At 41.0% G+C, this 21,302-nt stretch overlaps 1 protein-coding gene across 1 annotated transcript in view; it reads left to right on the forward strand.

Annotated features, from left to right (window-relative positions):
- LOC127578524 (thromboxane-A synthase-like) overlaps positions 1-21,302 on the forward strand; it is a 163,310-nt gene that overhangs the window by 18,925 nt on the left and 123,083 nt on the right. The window lies entirely within an intron of this gene.

The following is a 21,302-nucleotide window of genomic DNA, read 5'->3' on the forward strand; positions in this document are numbered from 1 at the left end:
TTAGTAAGGCGTTTGACAAAGTTCCACATGGTAGACTTCTTCAGAAGCTCAGAGGCCAAGGGATCCAGGGAGGCTTGGCCGTGTGGATTCAGAATTGGCTTGCCTGTAGAAAGCAGTGGGTTGTGGTGGAGGGAGTGCATTCGGATTGGAGGGCTGTGACTAGTGGAGTCCCACAGGGATCGGTTCTGGGACCTCTACTTTTTGTGATATTTATTAATGACTTAGATGAGGGGGTGGAAGGGTGGGTTAGCAAGTTTGCAGAGGACACAAAGATTGGTGGTGTTGTGGATAGTGTGGAGGGCTGTCGAAGCTTACAGAGGGATATTGATAGGATGCAGAGCTGGGCTGAGAAGTGGCAGATGGAGTTCAATCCAGAGGAGTGTGAAGTTGTACACTTTGGAAGGACAAACTCCAAGGCGGAGTACAAGGTAAATGGTAAGATTCTGGGGAGTGTGGAGGAGCAGAGGGATCTGGGGGTTCATATCCACAGATCACTGAAAGTTGCCTCACAGGTGGATAGGGTAGTTAAGAAAGCTTAGTGGGGTGTTAGCTTTCATAAATTGTGGGATCAAGTTTAAGACCCGTGACGTAATGATGCAGCTTTACAAAACTCTGGTTAGACCACACTTAGAGTACTGTGTCCAGTTCTGGTTGCCTCATTAGAGGAAGGATGTGGAGGCGTTGGAGAAGGTGCAGAGGAGATTTACCAGGATGCTGCCTGGATTAGAGAGCATGGATTATAAAGAGAGACTAAGGGAGCTAGGGCTTTACTCTTTGAGAGAAGGAGGGAGACATGATAGAGGTGTACAAAATATTAAGAGGAATAGAGAGAGTGGACAGCCAGCGCCTCTTTCCCAGGGCACCAATGCTCAATACAAGAGGGCATGGCTTTAAGGTAATGTGTGGGAAGTTCAAGGGAGATGTCAGAGGGAGGTTTTTCACCCAGAGAGTGATTGGTGCATGGAATGTGTTGCCTGGGGTGGTGGTGGAGGCTGATATGTTGGTCAAGTTCAAGAGGTTGTTAGATAAGCATATGGAGGAATTTAAGATAGAGGGATATGTGGGAGGAAGGGGATAGATAGTCTTAGGTGTGGTTTGAAGGTCAGCACAACATGGTGGGCCGAAGGGCCTGTATTGTGCTGTATTGTTCTATGGACTCTACGACCTCAGATCTGTCACAAATTTTATGGTCTACAGGGTGGCCTTGATTCCTGTCTTCCTTTATGCTCTTGACACCTTGGAATACCTACAGCAGGTATCTTGGCACTGGAGAAAAGCACTACACAAAGCCCTTCAAATTCACTTGAAGGATAAGTGAACCAGTGTCAATGGCCTCTCCCAAGTCAACATCCTCAGCACTTGAGGCCCAAATTACACTCCATTGGCTACATCGGAAAGGCCATGTTGTTTGCATCCCCGATCACTAGACTCCTGAAACAGACAGCACTTCTCCTCTGCCAGGTGGACAGAGGAGAAAATTCAAGGATGTGTTGAATGCCCCCTTGAAGAAATACAACATACTTGACACCTGGGTATCCCTGGCTTACAACCACATCAAGTGGAGGAGGATTTTTTGGAGTGGTTTTGACAATAAGGCCATGCAGAAGTGTTAGAAGAAGCGGACGATCCCACAAACTACCACTGGCCCCACCTGTTAATTCAAATTGACCCAAGCTGAATTAACTTTGAATTCAAATTCAAAACTACCATCAGTAACAGTGACCATAAAATGGCCAGACTTTGGCAAAGATGCGTTGGTTCGTCGTTGCTTAGGAAACAAAATTACGTGTATAGAACACCCTTGAAGACTTAATTGGGTTTCTTTTTAAACCTGATAAAACTCTGGCAATAAATGACAATCATGCTGAATTTACATTTTTAAAGATGCCCTATCAGTGGTAAACAATCTTTCCATGAAGCAACTATTTCTTTAATTCTTAAAAAGGGTAAACATCCCACTGACTGTGCATCTTATAGACCTATTTCTGGTACTGTTGATCGTTCGCTTAAGTTTGAAGTCATTTGGAGTCAATTTATTCAATATTTTCACATGGATATAGAGGCCCTTTCAATAACTTCCCAACTTAGAGGAATGGAGTTGACGACATAATATTGCTCTGTTTCTACTGAGAAATTTTAGTCCAGTTTTTTTGTTTCCTTTTTTTTTGTTTTTTTTTAATTTTTCTGTTTAGTTTAGTTTGGTTTGATATATTGTTTATAATTTTTCTTATTGATTTGGAGTTTTTTTCTCTTTCTTTTTTTAATTATATAATAAATTTCTCTTTCCTTTCTTTTATATTATATTCATTTACTAAGAGATCGTTGGATCTACAGATTTTTTATATTTTATTGTTCTTAATGATTATCTATGCCATGATTGTTCTCCTGATCTCTTTGTATTACATGTATAAACATTGATGTTATATATTAATCTGTATTAATTTGAAAACTAATAAAAAGATTGAAAAAGAAAGAAAGAATTTACATTTAGCTTTTAAAATGCTGCAAATAGCTCTCAAAGTGCCCATGTAGACTGCTGACTAATTGGTTGTCTGTGGGAGTCACTGGTCAGGTGCATGAAGGTGGTGAGGTGAGTGAGGAACCAAAGGTATGCACTGTTAAATAAAAGAAAATGATTTTGCTGAAATTGTTCAGTCTGAAATATTTTGCAAGACAACAGTCTATGTAGCAATAAGCTTGTAAATAAGCTTACTGGATAGCATTCACAATTGGCGAAGGAAGACCCATCAAGGCATCATGCTGATTCACTTTTGATGTTTAAATCTACTTCCTAGTGGATTGTAAAGTAGGTTAGCTTCAAGCCCTTTGCATGATTGAATTAAACATCAATGTGAACGACAAAACTCACTACCTTCCCGAAAGAAGTTGAGTTAAAGCCAGCCTTTATTACCGTGCCCATACTCAAATTAGTGCCTATACTCAGTGCTCATACTCGTCTTCCTCAAATTAGCGCAAGTAGCTTTCAAATCACAAATGCTTTCTCAGGCGGTTTATAGAAGTGACTCATATATATCATGTTAGATGTGATGTTGTTGTCACTCCAGCTTGGTTGCACTTTAGACTGAAAGTGCAACCAAGTTCAGTTTATTAACTGATCTTGTATAAAATTAATAAAAACTGAATGTCCCCCAATTTGAACTAAAAACTGAAGCTTAAATTCAACCTTTATGACTCTAGACTTAAGGTGCTTGATGAAATTGCCTAATGGTTCAATTGCATCAAACAACTACAAAGAAACGGACCTCTTGGTTTTGACTGAGACGTGGCAAAGGCACCAACCCTGTGAAGTCCCTTCACTAACAGCTTGGGTCTGGTGCCAAAACTTAAAATGTCATATACGACCTTTGACAAAAGTCCACCAGCCCATTCCATGCACTCACCACTCTCTGAGTAAAAAAACTTACCCCTGACATCTCCTCTCCACCTACGCCCCAGCACCTTAAACCTATGTCCTCTTGCGGCAACCATTTCAGCCCTGGGGAAAAGCCTCTGACTATCCACATGATCAATGCCTCTCATCATCTTATACACCTCTATCAGGTCCCCCCTCATCCTCTGTTGCCCCTGACAAAGCCATGTTGACTATTCCTAATCATGTTTTACCTCTCCAAATGTTCATAAATCCTGCCTCCCAGGATCATCTCCATCAACTTACCAACCACTGAAGCAAGACTCACTGGTCTATAATTTCCTGGGCTATCTCTACTCCCTTTCTTGAATAAGGGAACAACATGGGCAACCCCCCAATCCTCCAGAATCTCTCCTATCTCCGTTGATGATGCAAAGATCATCATCAGAGGGTCCTCAATCTCCTCCCTCATCTCCCACAGTAAGCCTGGGGTACATCACATCCGGTCCTGGCAACTTATCCAACTTGATGCTTTCCAAAAAATTCTAGCACCTCCTCTTTCTTAATATCTACATGCTCAAGCTTTTCAGCCTGCTGCAAGTTCTTCCAGCATTATTTTTTCCCCTTTCATGTTGGTTTGCGCACCACCTGCTCTCAAGTCTGGCAATCATGACATTGAGGATAGTAAGCCCTGACATTATGATGCTATTAAGCCACTCTTTCTGATAGACATTGAAGCCAACTGCCCAGAGTACATTCTTTATTGTTGCTTCCAAATGAATCCAAGGGCTGACCCATCCCTGGGTCCTGGAGGATCTCTTAAGGCCGTAAGAATATGGCTATTATATGGCTGAGGCATTTTCTTCAATTTTCCAAAATTCCCAAGAGTCAGGGAGTGTTCCATTAGATTGGAAAGCAGCACATGTATTCAAAAAGTGAAACAAAGCAGGAAATTACAAACTACTTAGTTTAATATCTGTCATAAAGATAATGTTAGAAGCAAATCATTCAACAGAGTACTGAGACAGATTCAAGGTGATTGGGCAAGTCAATATGGATATATGAAGGAAATTATTTTTCAGCAATTTACCAGACTTCTTTAAAGATGTAACTTTTGGGTAAGGAGGAACTAGTAGATACACTATACTTAGAATTCCAGAAGGCATTTAACAAGTTGTCAGAAAGGTTATTGTGAAGAGTAAAATCTCATGGTGCAGATAGTATGGCAGAAGATTGGCTGGCTAACAGGAAACAGAGAGTTAATGGGTCTTTTTTTTGATTACAAGCAGCATGCCAAAGAAATCAGTGTTGGTGCTTCAACATTTTACACTGAATATAAATGGTGGAGGCTGATACGACAGGGTCTTTTAAGAGTCTTTTGGATAGGTACATGGAGCTGAGAAAAATAGAGGGCTATGGGTAAGCCTAGTAATTTCTAAGGTAGGGACATGTTCGGCACAACTTTGTGGGCTGAAGGGCCTGAATTGTGCTGTAGGTTTTCTATGTTTCTTTCTATGTAACTCAACAGGTCAAGCAGCATCTGTGGAGGCAAAATGTGAAATCAATATCTCTGGTCTCAACCCAAAAACTTGACTTGCCCATTTTGCCTCCACAGATGCTGCCTGAGTTTCTGAGTTCTTCCAACATTCTGCTTTGTGTTTTGGATTCCAGTCTCTTCTGCAACATCAGGAAAATCGTGCTTGACATGCTCCTTGCGTACACCTGCTCATGAAAGTGTTATTGGGAATGACCACCTTCTACTACTTGCTGGGACAAAGTTTGACACCCAAACTGAAGATGCCATTGTGTTACGTGGCGCTATTGTGTTGGATTGGGTAGTTTCAGAACAGGTTTGCTACTCGGAGCTGAATGCATGAGGTGATGTGGCCTAGCAGCAGCAGAACTGCATTCTACCACATGTTGTCACCTCTTGGGTTGGTGTGCCCCCTTATTTGACCATTCCTGGCCAGTTCATCCCTCTGCAGACCTGTCACGTCCAGTTGTGAATGGTGTTTAACAAATAACAAGAGGAGCGTCCACCATGCTGGAGCCCAATGTGTGAATGATAAAAGTAAGGTTGAAGTGCTTGCAACCAATTCCAGCCAAAAGTTCTGAGCGAATTATCAGCTTTGCTGTCTTTTGGCAGTTCCCACTATCAGATGTTGTGCAAAGGTAATCAGATTGACCCAAGTCTAATATATATTAAAAAAACTCATACCCACTGGAAACAACAAGGAATATGGACCTGACAATATCTTTCATCGACACACATTTATTATTTAACTCTGCTCCCCTGAGAAGTTGGTAGAAGTTGAGATTGTTTGCACAACAAAAGGGGTTTGCTAGATCAGTTCAGAGGGCATCAAGAATCAAGCATTCAGGATTAGATTCACATTTAAGCTCTCAACTAATTACATGCTTTCAGCCCCACAAAAACAGATTTTCGCTCTGTTACCATTTCAAATCTCAATATATGAGATGCCAGGTCATTATTGCTTGGAGATGCAGGAATTCTTATTTATCTATTCTTTTTATTACAGCAGAGGGCACTCCACCCCCAAAATATCAATGTGGCTGCATTGCTCCAGCATTAGGATATTTTAGGTTCAAGCCCTGTATTAGAATGTTGCTTCAGGGCATGACAGAGAAACTCTGTTGGAGGTGATGTATTTTCAATGTGAAATAAGTTAGTTCTGGTTAATGGTACACTGAACTACTCAAAAAAAAGAAGAGCTGCTGTCAAGGTCAACATTCTTCCAATTAATATCTGCAACAACAAAAAAATCTGATTATTCATCACCACTCTTTCTGGGACACCACTGACACAGAATTTCTGCCTCATTTGCTTGCTGTAGTTCATTGTGTGATGCATTCTGAAATAATTCAATCTGACCAAATGCTGGGTAGCTGCAAGCACATTACTTATTACAAATTGGCGTGTCCATGGAGCTCTCATGGTGTGCTGCAGATGTGACGCGAGGATGGAATATGGTCTCATCAGAAATCGTGAATGTAATGCAGGTTCCAAATAAAACTCTACTTGATAGAACCAAATACATATATAACAAGAGAAAAGTGACCTTTCATACCTGATTGTTAATTCCTCAGACTTTTGTCAACCCAATTGCCAACATAAAATATTCTGGTGGAGACAAGTAATCATTAGTTTTTATTTTCTTTCCAGTCTGTTCCTTCACTTCTTTCCCCACATTCTTATGTACTCTGTTATTAGGGTACAGTTCTGCAAGCAGCAACAGTACATGCACTGGCATAAATCTTGCTAATTATAAAAGGGCATATTGGATGAGTATTACTCTGTTCATGACTGACACCCACTTTCAAGTAATCACCTGATGGTGAATGGCTGATGAAACCCTGGTGCATTTTCTATTCCCCCAGCAGGGTGTGGACAGTTTCAACAGCCCAAACTATTGCTTCAACTGGATAAGCTAATAACGGAAATATACAATCCAATGAAGATGTTCTGATGCATATTTAAAAAAAAAACGATTCTGGAAAAATAAAACCTACAGTATGCTAGGAAGAGCCAAAGTCAGGTAATATCGGTAAATAAAGGAATGTATGTACATACAAAATAGGCTGTTCACCCTCTTGTCCTATCTCTGCTACTCTGTGGGCTTTTACCTCAGTGGCACTCTGTAACTGCAACCCCATATTCTGCACTCCGTTTCCTTTTAACAATCTTGATGTGCATGGTATGATCAATCTGATAGCACGCTTTTAACAAAAGCTTTGCGCTGTATCTCAGTACATGTGAAATAATAAACCAATAAATAAACTACTGACATACAGTGGCATCTCTGACTCTCTCACTATCAATATCCTGGGGATTACTATTGACAAGCAACTGAGCTGGAGTAGCCATGTGCTACAAGAGCAGATGAGAGGCTAGGAATCCTGTGGCAAGTAACTTGCCTTCTAACACTCCATAGCTTGTCTACTATCTACAAGGCTCAAGTCAGGAGAGTGTTGGAACACCCTCCACTTTCCTGGATGAGTGGAGCTTCAACTACGCTCAAGAAGCTTGACACCACACAAGATTATAGCATCCCACTCCCACTTGATATGCATCCAACCACAAACACTTACCCACTCCACCACTGATGCACATTAGCAGTAATTTGTACCATCTGCAGGATGCACTGCAGCAACTTACCAAGACACTTTAAATAGCACCTTCCAAACCCATGACCTCTAACTGCTAGAAGGACAAGGGCAGCAAAATGTCGGCAGAACATTATGGGCCAAAGGGCCTGTACTGTGCTGTAGTGTTCTATGTAGTGTTCTAAAAACATGGGAACAACACTACCTGGAAGTTGCTCTCCAAGCCCCACACCATCCTGACTTGGAACTAAATCGTTGATCCTTCACCATCACTGGATTAGAATCCTGAAACTCCCCAGCAACATTTTTGGGATACACACACCTCAAGGACTGCAGTGGTTCAAGAAGGCAGCTCACCACCACCTTCTCAAGGGGCAATTAAGGATGAGCAAGTGATTGCTGGCTCAGCCTCCAAAGCCAACGTCCCTTGAATGTACCACTGAATGTGCATCATCTCTCAGTCTGCTTAATTTATCTGCAGAGGATAACGGCCTCCCTTCCCCCTCACCCATCTCCATCTGAGGAATCAAACTGATGAGTTATTTTTGCATTCTTATTAGAAGTATATCCTCTCTTGAGAGGGGAGATATTCCAGGTGAGATCTTGCCAGGATCCTATATTTCAATGCAATTTTTTATTCTTGTACTCAAATCCTTGTGCATTGAAAGACAATGCGCGTTTGTCTTCCCAATTGCTTGCTGCACTTGTATGTTAACTTATGGTGATTTGTACAAAAGCTTGAAGATCCCACTGAAAGGCAACATTTTTCAATTTTTCACCCATTTTAAAAAAATACTCAGCTTTTTCATGTGTTGCACTAACGTGTTTGACTTAACATCTTTCCATGTTCTTCCTGTCCGATCTTAGCCATTCCCTTAGCCTGTCTATACCCCCGCAAAACCCCTCTGCAATTCACCCAGCCAGCCAGTTTTTTATCATCGACCAAATGGAAAATCACTTTCACTGGTTTCTGAAGGTATTGCGTATGAGTGCTTTCAGTAGAGTGAGCAGATTAAAAGACACGGGAAAGAAAAAAAGAACTGTACAGTGATAAAATGAAGTCAGGAAATGATTAACTGATAAATGGCAGTGTGAAATCAAAGGAAACATGCCGAGAGAAATAAAAGATGTGTATGAGACTCAAAGTGAATAAGTTAAGGCATGGTGGATTCATTAGTTATAATCTTTCAAAATTCCTCAGATTCTGGAGAAGTGCCAGAAGATTGGAAAAATGCCAGTGTGACACCCCTATCAAATAAAGAGGGAGACAAAAAGCAGGTAACTGTAGGCTAATTAACCTAATAGCTATTGTTAGAAAAATGTTAGAATCAATTAGTAAGAAAGTAATGGCACGAGATTTGGAAAATCGTAATCTAATCAAGAGGAATCAGCAGGGCTTCGTGAAGGGTAATTTGTGTAGAGTTTTTTGAGGAAATGTGAAACAGATTGGATAGAGAGGAGCCAGTGACTGAATTTGGGCTTCCAGAAGGCTTTCGACAAGCGCTTCAGAAAAGGTTAAGCCATGAGAGAGAAACCTACTGTGTCGGCATGGGCAGCAGGTTGGCTAACAGGCAGGAAGCAATGGGGAGTGATAAGGGGTTAATTTTCAGTGAAGTGGCAGGCTTGAGGGGGTGAATGGCCTACTCCTATTTCTACTTATTTCAAAAATCTTGCAAAGCACAGTAGTGTCGAGTGACCCTGTATTCTGCTGGGTCTGCAGATGAATCTCACGAACATGGTCAGTTTTATGTTCATGTTCCAAATAGATCCAAGTTAATGGATGAAATGTCTTTCCCGGAGAAATGCATTCTAGGATCCTAAAAAGAAATGGTTGCAGAGATGGTGGGTGAAGCGGTTATAATCTTCCAGATCATTGGAAAGTTGTCAGTGTTAAACCCTTATTCAAAAAGAAAAAAGATCGAGGAACTGTAGACTGCTTAGCCTGATGTCTATGGTTGGAAAAAGGTTAAAATTGATTGGAAAGTCAAAATCTGACAAAGCAAAGTCAACATGACCATAAAGGTAAAATCATATCTGAGAAACTAGAGTTCTTTGAGGAAGTATCTGCCATCCTGCTCAGAGAGGAACTAGTAGATGTAATACATTTGGATCTTCAAAAGGCATTCAACAAGGTGTCACACAACAATTACTTTGCAAGATAAAAAGTGCATGATACTAGCATGGGTATATGATTGGCTAACAACAGAAAGCAATGAATAAGAATTTAGGGCTCATTTTCACATGAGATCGGTGCTGGGACTGCAGCTCTTTACAATGTACATTAATCATTTCAAATAAGGAAGCAAAATGTACTGCAGCTGGATTTGTAGATGCTACAAAGGTAGGTAGGAAAGCAAGTTGTGAGAAGGATTCAAACAATTTATAGAGAGATATTGCTAGGTGGGCAAAAAGATGGCATATGGAGTATATTGGGCAAAAACATGAGATTATCCATTTTGGAGAAAAATCTGGGGGCTTTGTACATGAAACTGAAAGCTAGCCATATAGGTGTAACAAGTAATTGGGAATACTAATGGAATGTTGAGTTTAATTTCAAAGGGGTTAGTGTATAAACATAGGGAAACCTCACTACAATGGTACAATGCACTAATGAAGCCAAGCCTACAGTAGTGTGAACAGTTTGGTCCCATATATAAAGAATGATATTATGGGACATAGTTCATAGAGGGTTCATTTGGATGATCTCAGGAGTGGAGGGATTGCTATATGAGGAAAGGTTGAACAGGCTGGGTCTGTGATCGTGGTTTAGAAGAATGACAGGTTGAAATGTATATGCGAGAACCTAGGATCAGGGCTTGGTCTCGGAATGAGGGGTGCCCATTTAAGGCTGGGTTGTGAAAAAATGTCTTCTCTCAAAGGGTTGTGAATCAGAAAACTGGTGCCTGAATCTAAGAATATATTCAAAGTCGAGACAGATACATTTCTAATTAGTAAGGAAATCAAGGGGAATAGGGAGAGGGCAGGAAACTGGATTTGAGGGAAGTTGGATCAGCTATAATCTCAACCCTCTCGACCTCAGCACCATTGATGTAGACAGGTGCATGTGCATTGCCCCCTTTCCTGAAGTCAATGACCAGCTCTTTTGTTTTGCTGACATTGAGGGAAAGATTGTTGTCATAACACCATGTCACTAAGATCTCTAACTCCTTCCTGTACTCCGACTCATCATTATTTGAGATGATATGGTGGTATCATCTGCAAACTTGCAGATGGAGTTAGAGCGGAATCTGGCCATGCAGTCATGAGTATATAGAGAGTAGAGGGCTGAGGATGCAGCCTTGTGGGGTACCAGTGTTGAGAATAATTGTGCTGGAGGTATTGCTGCCTATCCTCACTGATTTCGGTCTGTTGGTCAGAAAGTCAAGGACCCAGTTGCAAAGGGAGGTGTTGAGTCTTAGGTCTCAGAGTTTGGTGATGAGTTTGCTTGGAATTATAGTATTGAAGGTGGAGCTGTAGTCAATTAACAATAGCCTAACGTAGGTGTCTTTACTGTCCAGATGCTCCAGAGCTGAGTGTAGGGCCAGGGAGATGACGTCCACTGTAGACCCATCTCCCTGGCCCTACACTCAGCTCTGGAGCATCTGGACAGTAAAGACACCCACGTTAGACTATTGTTTATTGACATGTGACAATAATAAACCAATTTACTAATTATCGTTCAACTTGGTCTCTCCTCAAATGGCTTTCACTTAGCCAAGAAATCAGTAAAGTGAATCTGCACTGCACTAGTGCCAAAACGAATCAATTTATTTTTATTTGGGTATGTTGACTAAAATCTCAAACATTACTTCCCAAATGCAATAACTGTGAGAAGATGTCCTCACCCTGGAGTACAAGCCCATTTGACTATTTTCTTCCTAGCCACTTGCTGTTAAACGTCAGAGCTTTTGTGCAAGGACACTGAGACCCCTCTGAACACCATTTACCATGTCTCACCATATAAAAAGCATTCTGTTTTCCTATTCGCCTTCCCAGAATGAATATCCCCTTATTTCCCTACACAATATTCTACCAGCCATATCCTTGACCACACAACTTTCCTGTGTAGATTCTGTTTCCCTTTCACGCTTGCACTTCTTCCCAGCTTTGCTTCAGCAAATTTGGAAAGATTACATGCTGTCCTTTTTATCCAAGTCATTAAGGTGCATTTCAAACATCTGCGGTAACATTGGTCCTTGTGGAGCCCAGTTTGAAACACTCTGCAAGCCTGAAAAATTAATCGTGTTCTTACTCTGCTAAACAATTCTCCGATTACACTACTATCCTCAAATGTTGCCTGTCCTGCAGGATACCTGTTTTCCATCAGACAATGGGACAGGATGTTGACTGGATCATTCTGCATCATTGACCAGCATTTCCTGTCATCAGTTACTCTTGTAACAAAACAATGCCTGTGTCAGGGGCACAGGATAATACCATTTGGAGCATTGGAGAGAATTGTGATCATGTTGTCCAGGGAATGCTTGTCATTGCAATGTGGTCTTACAACCTCAGAGCCAACCCGGCTAGCTTGTAAGGAAGCTAAATTACTTGCCTCCATCATTGGGATCCCCCTCCACCCGATTCCTATGATTTTCCATTCGTGAACACTCCCAATTTGTTTCTTCTTCAAGTGTCTGATAACCTCAATTGCCCCAACTTGCCTCCAGTGATTTCCCAGCTTCTGATCCCTGCACACACACAAGAGGTCTCCCAACCTCCACTTTCACCTCCATTCTCCCTGCCCAAGACCAAACCATCGTTAACATGCTGGTTTCTGCTCCAAATTGTCACTCCCACCTCTCAGATCTCTGGAGGCACTTAAAAACTAAAATTTCTTTAAATAACGTCAGTGGTAGGAAAATATTGACATCTATAAAGAAGGATGTAGTAACCAAACACCTTCAAAAAAGAATAATAGGTTTGAGGAGAGCCAACATGGATTTATGAAAAGTAAGGTCAGAAAGGCAGCTTTCTGCTATCTACACCTCACCTTCCCTCGGCAATATATGAAGTAAGTTTTCTGCACTTGGCAATGTATCCATTTTAAGGCTGAAAAGACTTTCCATTGCACCCTGTCAGTCAATTTTCACAGTATTCGTTACTGTGTTATCTCTGTTTCCACTAGAATTATGTCTGGATCCTTTTCCTTAGTAAACACCAACACAAGGTACTTATCAAGTGTTCTGGCCTTGACCTGTGCCTTTAAACTTATATCACCGATTTTATCACTAATAGGTTCCACCTTTTTGGTGACTGTCTGCATGTAGAAGAACACTTTTTGGATTCCCTTTTATATTGACTGCTATTCTATTCTCATATTCCTTCTTCACCAATTTTATTTTTCCCCTTCACTTGTTGTATTGACATTGTATTTGCCTGCTCCTTGCTTGATGAATTAATCTGATGTGCATCACATATCCTTACTGTTTCATCATATTCTCTATGTCATGCAAAAAGCTCTGACTTTAGTTCCCTAACTTTTCTTCTTGTGGGAATGTACTTAGGCTGCACCTGGAACACCTCTTTAAAGATTTCGCATTTCTCCATTACATTTTTTCCTGTTGATCTTTAGTTCTTTTATACCCTGGCTAGATACTTTCTCGTTCCACTGAAATCTTTAAAAGTTAGAGGTTCAATTTTAATTCATCGCTTGCCCTTTTCTATCTCTAATCTAAACCTCATGATAAATGGTCACTCTTACCTAATTTGGTCTATCTCATTTCTCCAGCTCTGGATGCAGCAATGCTCCTTCCCAACTGGGTGAGAAACATACTGCATAATTACAGTCTCCAATATTATCACCAGCCTTTTATGAGGTACTTTGTTAAATTCTATCTTAAAATCCACATCTTGCACATCTTTTTTCCTGTTGTTTTATTTCACATTCACTTTTAAGGGTCCATGAAATGCCTACAGTTGCATGATCATACCTTTTTGACTTAATTTTATTCAAATGGATTCTTTGCTTGAAGTAATGTGGAGGTAATAATACAGAAGCGACATTCCTCCAGGACATTTTCTTTTTCCAAAACTGCATTGTCTTTCCTAATGAATGTTTCCATCCCCACATCCCTTTTCTCTTCCCAGTTTGTATCTCTGACCTGGTTGGGTTATCACTCCTTGTAGAACCGTGGATGTGAATTGATCCACGGTTTCATTATTTACCATCACATTGCCTGAACATCTTTTGATAGCAGGGTGATATTAAAGGTCATTGCACCTGTTTACCTAGACACAAGCCTGAGCATTCGCCAGACTCTGTTAAGTAACACCAACAGTTTACATCAACATCTGGGATTGCGCCGGGTACTTGAAAAGGGTGCTGTTGTATAAATCAGGGAACACGGAAGGAGGTCAGTGGAGACGTAAGACACTGCAGATGCTGGAATCTTGAGCAACAGGCTGCTGGAGGAACTCAGTGTGTCGAGCAGCATCTATGGGGGAAAGGAATTGGAAAGGTTGAAACCCTACATCAGGACCCAGGATTCTGATGCTGGGTTTCAACTCGAAACGTCGACAATTCCTTTCCCCCCACAGGTGCTGCTCGACCTGCTGAGTTCCTCCAGCAGACTCTGTTGTTACAGAAAGAGGTAATTTAACACATTATGCTTGAGCCTTTCCTTGAACAGAGTGATTTATTAGCACACCCCTGTTCTTTGCCCTTAGCCCTCTAACTTTTTTCTTTCAAGAATATGTCCAATTTCCTTTTTTCAAAGTTAACAGTGAACATGCTTCAACTGGCCTTTCAGGCAACGCACTGTAGATCAAAAATTATTGCATAAAAATATTGTCTTGTCACCTCACTGCGGGTAGCATGCTGTGTTCTCCTGCAGGGCAATCATGGGTGGGCAATAGAATTCAAAGGTGCCGGCGCTAATCTTGACAGTGCCTACACCATCATTAGGTTTCCTGTGGGACTGCATCCACATCCATGTTTTCAGCTTGTTGCTACCAATTGACTTTCTGCCTAAAGGAACTTGTGGCTTCCCGTGGGAAGAGGATCTCTCTCTTCCTCACCAACACATCTACCAGGACCTCCCAAGTCAGGTCAGAAACTCATGGTCATTGATAGCTTCAAGCAAACTTGAAAGACTCGTTGTAGATGAGCACATCTAGCTGAGTGCTGACTAGCTTGAATTGTTGCTCGCTACTCAGATAAAATGTGTTTCATGAGTGTTCACTGAGGAATCAGTATGATTAGAGTCGGCTGATCACTAAAATCATGTCAATGAGGTTGAAGCACACAGTTTGTACATGGATTGTGCATCACAATCTTTCCACCTGTTTTTCAGATCATATCTGCTGTTGTGGATTGTTATTTCAAATTTGTTGTGGGTTTCAGCAGGTTTAGCTGTAACTCTGCTGGTGGTTAATGAGAAGTTCTCTCACTAATTCCAAGAGGATTAGAATTCTCTAGAAGCAGACACCTGCTGACTCTGGCAGCACCCTTGCTTGACCTCACTAAAACACAAAATCTCCATTCCGTGCAGGGCCAATGATACCAAGAGGGTTGTGATCCCTTGTGTTTTGCTCTCATTTCTTGTAGTTTTGGTATAGCATTAGAAGTTGTTAAGTCAAGAGAGCAAAAGGGTACTGTCCTCCAGAGATGTACAAATGAGAGGTGGTGGAGAGGTCAGTGAGAGGAAGGGAATAGGGCATGTTTTGAGCAGGGAAATCATGATTCAACCAGTAATTATACATGTTTGGGAATGTAAGTTAACAAGCAATAATTTTGTTGTGCCTGACTTTACAACATTATACATTTAATTAAATTTAAGATTTAATTGTGATGATGTTGGGATATATGACTGGTTTTAATTCATCTAAGATATCATCATCTGCCCAAAATTTCCAGTCAACTAAAAGCACCCTAAGAATTAATGAAAAGTCCTTTCACTAAATCCAAGATGTTTATCTGAGTAAGAATCTGAAAATAATTCTTGCTGCGTAACTATTTAGCTAATTTCTCTGACAATGTAGTCATTGTTTGTTATTGAGGTTCTTTAAAGGAGAGGAGCGATGTTTCCTTTTCGCATCATATATTGTTCCTCCTGAAGGTTTTGTCAGAAGTTCACAGCACGAAAAGAGGCATTCTGTCCGGTTGTGCTTCTGTTGGCTCTTTGAAATCTCACTCCCCGACTCTTTCCATTCCACATTTTATCCAATTCCCTTTTGAAAAATATTGCTGAATTTGCTTTCAGCACCTTTTGAGATTGTGCATTCAGATTGTAGCAGTTCCCTCTAACTCCTGTGTCAAATATCTTATTGCTTACATTACCTAAAATCTGAGTTCAAACCCACTGGCCAGTGGAAGCTTTATCATTGCTGTGGAGATCTGTATTAAATCTTGCTACACTGAAATTCCATGTGGACAGACAGACTTCTCTGACTCTTGTTCCAGTAGTTTTTGTTAGTACGAGAACCATGTGTTCTGCCAGGCTATTCAATTGTGCAGTTGGAGTGCAGGTAGAAAGAGGGATCAAAATCAGGCTTGGTCCTGTCCTCATCCTGTATACCTAGCCAGCTGATTGGATCGTGCACCTTAAATAATTCTCACGATTGACTCCAGCTCCCTGCGCCTTAAAGAACATCTTCAAATAAGCATTCAGTAAGATGTCCAGGTTAGAAAGCAAAGCCTGGTTGGTAATTAAAGTTAGTTATGTGATAGTTGCTGTTCGGTAGTATAATGATTTAGGCAGTGGACTACCATTGTTTCATTAAGATTTCAGTTCACTCTTCAAAAGTAGGAAAAAAATCACGGAACATCTAATTTGAAGTGTTAAATGGAGCAAATTTACTGAACAAATAGTGAAAAGCAAACTATCACAAATGTATCAGGTTCTCAATAGGAAGAAAATTGGCAGGTGTTAGAATTGGCTAATTAAACCAGAAAATGCTGGAAACAGACTAACTTTTCAGGTTGATGACAGTTCTGATGAAAGATCATCGACCTGCAACGTTAGCTTATTTCCCTCTTCACAGATACTGCCTTGATCTGCCGAGCATTTCTGACAGTTTTTGCTTTTATTTCAGATTGGCAGCGTCTGCAGCATTTTGCTTTTGATAAACGGGCTGAAGTGCAGAACTGTTTCAGATCAAGTGATGACATGTCTTTATGTTATTGTATTGCTTTACCATCATGTGGACAGTGGCAGCACGACAGAAGAAACTGGTAAATAAGTTTATTATTGTCACATGTACCGAGGTACGGTGAAAAACTTGCGTACCGTCCATACAGATCATTACGACAGTGCATTGTAGTCCAAGGTAAAAACAATAACAGAATGCAGAATTAAGTGTTACAGGTAGACAGTAAGGTGCAAGGTCACAACGAGGTAGAAGGGCAGCAAGGATAGGTTTGTGGTGAGGAGCGAGGCTTTGATGAAGAGATGCTTGTGCACATCATCTGCAGCTTGGAAAAAGAGTTTGTGAAATGAAGGGGCAGGTGGAGACCGAGGAGGAGGAGAACCACTGGGTTTTGATACCGTCAATTTCTATTATTTCAATGTTGCTGCTGTCTACTGTCTCAGCGATGGCTGCTCCAGTGACGGCAAGCTCTCTTTTTCACACTGTTAAGTTGTTGCCATAACTGTCCCCCGTTGGTTAGCTGCTGGTGCCTTCAATTATGCATCACCTTGTCCTGCAAGAAAGAGAAATAAGTATATTAGTGAATGCCATGCAATATGTTGTAGGCCTATCATGGCTGAACAATAGGCAGTGTATTTATCCTGGGAGATGTGGATATGAAACCAGTGCTAAGAGTGCAAAGGTCAGTTGAATGAATCAACGTTAGAATTAATCCTGATCTATAGAGTATGCTAGTAGGGAATGGAGGTATCTGAGGCTAGTTCACCATTAAGACATGACATTTGAAGATCCCATTACTAACTTTGAGTGGACATGTTGGGTCATTGAACTTCTCTGCAGCATTGTCTCTGGGAATTGAATCCTGCAGGAAGCACTTCTGTACCTTGGGTTCAAATCGCTCTCTAGGAGTTGAATCCTGGCTTCAACTTCTTGGCTGTCTGCTCCCTCTGTCTTTTACTAGGCCACGTGCTCCCTTCAGAGCATATTTCTCCTCTTCTCCACTTTTGCATCTCACATTCAGTGTTTTCCAGGCCATACTGAGTTGCAAAATGGGAGTCAGCACTGGCTGAAGCTACAGTGCATCCTTTTGTTTAAGAGAGGTTTAAGTCTCCTCTTCCTTTTTATTAAGAAGTCCCTTGGGTTTGAGGATGACATATTTCCTCAATAATTCTGGGAAGTGTAAGATGCCAACGTCTGAAATCTTATAAAATGGGGTTGCTGTTGCACACCTGCTACTGCATGACAAAGCAAGGGCTTGGTCCAGTGGTATGGAGATCCAAGATGGTTAGAGACCAGGCTTTGCTGCATAGGCCTAATGAATGTGCATGAACACCACACACACACACACACACACACACACACACACACACACACACACACACACACACACACACACACACACACAAACACACTCACACACACACACTCACACACAGATCCCTACCTCAGTGCTCTAGTTTCTCACGTTATTGACCCATCTCTGCTGAGTTATGTAGCCACTGATCAGAGAGTTTAATGCCGCATCTTGCTAATCTGGAGGGAGAATGAAATTGGCTTGCTGCTTGTATTGCCACAGTAGTGGGTTAATTGTACATTTGTTATCCCTGTGTCCATTTTTGTCGATTGAATTTACCCTCCTTCTCACTCATTTACAACAATCAGATGCCGAGAAATCAGACTGTTCCTTCACCATAGAGCCATGCTGTCCAATTCCATTCATTTAAACATTGTATACTTGTTTGCTCAATCTTGATAGGAACTTGTCACCTTTGTTTGCTGATGTGGTGCTCACAGATTGCAGACTTGGTTGGATTTTGGAAGGTGCCCAGTAATCTTTTATCCAGCCACCATCCATCAGTGGACCCCCGCAGTATTCTCCACTCCTCCCTGCACCCCCCACCCCCCCCCCCCACTTCACCTCCAACCATCACAGCATTCCAACTTCCCTGATCCTCTGGCATCGTGTGCGAAACGTGCCCCAGACGTGGAAGAAAATGTGACGAGGATGTGCTAGATTAAGGAATTGGGTCTAAGTTATCATTCTGAAACTGCAAAAGAAAACTCAGTTTGGAAAGTCACCAGTATCTTGATATATTTTCATGTGCTGGAATTACACAGGGGAGGAAATGTAGCACTAACTGCACCAACAGTTCAGCCAAAAATATTTACAACCTTCTCACTGAAGTTCCGATTCAAGCATGTGACCCACTGAATATGAGGTAAAAACCAAAGAAAACAAAGCTTCCTGTCTGGGGAATAGAGAAAAACAAGGAAAATGAAACCTTTTTCTTCTGCTCCCTTAATGGTGCCAATTTCTGAATGTAGTCTTCAGAATGTATTGAGACATTTCAAGCACAAACATCTCTATGCATCTGAAAAAGAGGTGGAAGTTAATTTGTAAGACAGAACACATTGAGACATTAAGACGCTGCAAAAATTGATGTCTGGTAACTGCCCTGTTGTTTGAGAAACAGGCATACCACATATCTCTCCTGTCCAAAAGGATTCCAATTTAAAAACTGACTCAGATACAGAGAAAAAAATATGTTCCATGCTTAAAAGTACATGACAACTTCCATCTCTCAGGTCTACATCACTTGCTTCCTGTCAGATTTCGATGGTTCTGCTCTTGTTCTGAACTTCCTCTTTGGAAAGAAATAGCCAACCCTATTGCAATTCCTCTCTTGATAACAGTTTAATAAGAGATCTCTATTATCTGGGTTTGGAGAGGTTGGTTTTAACAAATAGACCTTGCTGGATTTCATGCAACAAATAGGTGATGATATATTTTGCGACTGCTTTGTGATTAAATGAAACCAAACATCTGCTTCAGCAGAGGCATCCATCTGACGGGTCCTGCTCTTCAAGATGAATCTTCCACAAACAAACTGAGGGCTCGGGGTTGCATTTAATTCAGTTAAAGTCAGTGGCTTTAGCATCAAAAAATGTTTGCAGACTGGGTAACCAAAGATAGCATCAATTGTCAAGGGAACAAGTATAATGTTCAGGAAGAGCAGTCATTTAGGAAGCAGTTCTGTACCTTGGGTTCAGATCACTGTGAATCATATTAGTGTAATCATCTGCTTCATACAACCTAGGAAAGACTGCAATCCATATGGTTATTCCATTTGACTACTGTGAGAGAATAAGACAAATTTAAATGGACAAATTAAGAACGGTAGATTGTTGGGTGATCTGATTGAAATATTTAAAATAATTGTGATAGTTATGGGGTATTTTCTCTAATGGGGAAATTGGAAGGGGGCACGATCTTCACATTAGAGCTAGGCCATTCAAATGTGAAACCGGAAGCACTTCTTCACACAATGGTCTGTGAAACTTCTACCTAAAAAGGCTATGTGTGCATTTGGAACTCTTGAGGATGATATTGTAAGGTATTAGTATCAAGAGATTTAGAGCAAATAGTGTTAAACTGATGAGCGGCCACATTATAATTGAATGGTAGAGTAGGTAGAAGGGCTGAGTGGCCATCTAGGGCTGAATGGCCTACTTTCCAAACACTTGTTGAGAAACCACTTGAAGAACACTGGTCCACAGCATATGTCTTGGTATAACTGAAGGCATGTGCACTTTTAGTATCGGACTGATGGGTAGAGATTGGCAATGTCCTGCCTTCTGCACCAGTTAACTCAGCCAGACTTTGTATTCAGCCTGAGTCTTAAATAACACATGGGGTGATTTTCTCCAACTTGTTTGCTGAGCAGCTGGAATAATGAGCAAAAAATGAGCTACTGGAGGAACTCAAAAAATCAACATATGTTTTAGGTCGAGACTGGATGTCCAAATGAAAGGTCTCGACTCGAAACGTCGACTGTCCATTTCCTTCCACAGATGCTGCCTGACCCACTGAGTTCTCCAGCAGCTCGTTTTTTTTGCTCTAGATTCCAACATCTGCAGTCTCTTGTGTCTCAAGCTAGAATAGTGAGTCAGATTACAGCTTATTTTCACAGATAAATGTAAACTGAATAGAAGGCAAAGGAAATTGGACAGTATAATAAATTTTACAACTCTTGTTTTAATCAGTAAATAGCATCACTAAGGAAAGAAACATTGGAGAAGGCAAAAACTGCTAATTGGACAACATTAATGAATTTAATGCCTCTTGTTAAATAGCATCATGAAAGAAAAAACACATTGGTTTCGAAGAAGGCAAAAAGCTGCTAATTGTCAGCTGTCATGAAGACACCTCAAATGCTTAATGGACTTCTACCCAATAATCATGCAGTGGTTGAGAGGTACAGAGAGGTTGTGAATCCAGCCTGTCTCACGTGAACTAATGTCAGTTCTCAAGGGACAAACAGCAGGAAAAATTACAGCCGCAAATAAAAATGCAAGACTTGACATTTCAGAAATGTTTATGAAGAGCACATGTTGAAAAGGATTTGGAATCAATATTTCATCACACCCCCAATTGACTACTGAATCCTGACAAGTTACCAGATGTCCTCAATTACTGCTTGTGGGGAGATTGTGCTCAAATTTTGAGTTCAAATGATAAGCTTGAACAAATGGGGGAAGGGATTGAAAGCTGTGCAATCAGCTTTGAATATATATTAAGTTAATGTCTGAAAAACAACGACATCTGGAATTACAACTAGCTTTAATCAGTGATCGAATATTCTGTTCCCCATGCCATCTGTTGCTAACATGACTGTGAACCTGAATTAGTGTTGCCCTGTATCCTGGATGGCCCTCC

The sequence above is a fragment of the Pristis pectinata genome, chromosome 15, assembly GCF_009764475.1.
Source record: "Pristis pectinata isolate sPriPec2 chromosome 15, sPriPec2.1.pri, whole genome shotgun sequence".
NCBI lineage: Eukaryota > Metazoa > Chordata > Chondrichthyes > Rhinopristiformes > Pristidae > Pristis > Pristis pectinata.